Consider the following 2200-nt stretch of genomic DNA (forward strand, 5'->3'; position numbering starts at 1 on the left):
GGGTGGGTGGGTGGGTGGGTGAGTGAGTGGGGTGGGGGGTGGGTGAGGGAGTGAGTGGGTGGGTGGGTGAGGGAGTGAGTGGGTGGGTGGGTGAGTGGGTGGGTGAGTGGGTGGGTGAGTGGGTGAGTGAGGGAGTGGTTTGTGAGTGGGTGAGTGGGTGAGTGAGTGGGTGAGTGGGTGAGTGAGTGGGTGGGTGAGGGGGTGAGTGAGTGAGTGGGTGAGTGAGTGAGTGAGTGGGTGAGGGAGTGGGTGAGTGGGTGAGGGAGTGGGTGAGTTGGTGAGTGCGTGGGTGGGTGAGTGGGTGGGTGAGTGGGTGGGTGAGTGGGTGGGTGGATGAGTGGGTGGGTGGGTGAGTGGGTGAGTGGGTGGGTGAGTGGGTGGGTGAGTGGGTGAGTGGGTGGGTGGGTGAGTGGGTAGGTGGGTGAGTGGGTGGGTGAGTGGGTGGGTGAGTGGGTGAGTGAGTGGGTGGGTGGGTGGGTGAGTGGGTGAGTGGGTGGGTGGTGAGTGGGTGGGTGAGGGAGTGGGTGGGTGAGGGAGTGGGTGAGTGGGTGGGTGGGTGAGTGGGTGGGTGGGTGGTGAGTGGGTGGGTGAGGCAGTGAGTGGGTGAGTGAGTGGGTGGGTGAGGGAGTGGGTGGGTGGGTGAGTGGGTGTGTGGGTGAGTGGGTGAGTGAGTGGGTGGGTGAGTGGGTGAGTGAGTGGGTGGGTGGGTGGGTGAGTGAGTGGGTGGGTGAGTGGGTGGGTGGGTGAGTGGGTGAGTGGGTGCGTGAGTGGGTGAGTGGGTGAGTGGGTGGGTGGGTGGTGCGTGGGTGGGTGAGGGAGTGGGTGGGTGAGGGAGTGGGTGGGTAAGTGGGTGGGTGGGTGAGTGGGTGGGTGGGGGGTGAGTGGGTGGGTGAGTGAGTGGGTGAGTGGGTGGGTGGGTGGTGGGTGGTGGGTGGGTGGTGGGTGGGTGGGTGGGGTGGGTGGGTGAGTGGGTGGGTGAGTGGGTGTGTGGGTGGGTGAGTGGGTGGGTGGGTGAGTGGGTGGGTGAGTGAGTGGGTGGGTGAGGGAGTGAGTGGGTGGGTGGGTGGGTGAGGGAGTGAGTGGGTGGGTGGGTGAGTGGGTGGGTGAGTGGGTGGGTGAGTGGGTGAGTGAGGGAGTGGTTTGTGAGTGGGTGAGTGGGTGAGTGAGTGGGTGAGTGGGTGAGTGAGTGGGTGGGTGAGGGAGTGAGTGAGTGAGTGGGTGAGTGAGTGAGTGAGTGGGTGGGTGAGGGAGTGGGTGAGTGGGTGAGGGAGTGGGTGAGTGGGTGAGGGAGTGGGTGAGTGGGTGAGTGAGTTGGTGAGTGGGTGGGTGAGGGAGTGGGTGGGTGAGGGAGTGGGTGGGTGAGTGGGTGGGTGGGTGAGTGGGTGGGTGGGTGGTGAGTGGGTGGGTGAGTGGGTGAGTGGGTGGGTGGGTGGGTGAGTGGGTGGGTGAGTGGGTGGGTGGGTGGGTGAGTGGGTGGGTGAGTGGGTGGGTGGGTGGGTGAGTGGGTGGGTGAGTGGGTGGGTGGGTGGGTGAGTGGGTGAGTGGGTGGGTGGGTGAGTGGGTGGGTGAGTGGGTGTGTGGGTGGGTGAGTGGGTGGGTGGGTGAGTGGGTGGGTGAGTGGGTGGGTGAGTGACTAGGCGAGTGACTATGGAAGTGACTAGGTGAGTGACTAGGCGAGTGACTGAGTGACTAGGCGAGTGACTAGGAGAGTGACTAGGTGAGTGACTGAGTGACTAGGCGAGTGATTAGGCGAGTGACTAGGTGAGTGACTAGGCGAGTGACTAGGTGAGTGACAAGGCGAGTGACTATGCGAGTGACTGAGTGACTAGGCGTGTGACTGAGTGACTAGGCGAGTCACTGAGTGACTAGGCGAATGACTGAGTGACTAGGCGAGTCACTGAGTGACTAGGCGAGTGACTGAGTGACTAGGCGAGTGACTAGGCGAGTGACTAACTGAGTGACTAGGCGAGTGACTAGGCGAGTGACTGAGTGACTAGGCGTGTGACTGAGTGACTAGGCGAGTCACTGACTGACTAGGCGAGTGACTGAGTGACTAGGCGAGTCACTGAGTGACTAGGCGAGTGACTGAGTGACTAGGCGAGTGACTAGGCGAGTGACTAACTGAGTGACTAGGCGAGTGACTAGGCGAGTGACTAGGCGAGTGACTAGGCTAGTGACAAACTGAGTGACTAGGCGAGTG

This window comes from Petromyzon marinus, chromosome 72, assembly GCF_048934315.1.
Source record: "Petromyzon marinus isolate PM22_M1 ecotype Great Lakes invasive population chromosome 72, UKy_Petmar_22M1.pri1.0, whole genome shotgun sequence".
NCBI lineage: Eukaryota > Metazoa > Chordata > Hyperoartia > Petromyzontiformes > Petromyzontidae > Petromyzon > Petromyzon marinus.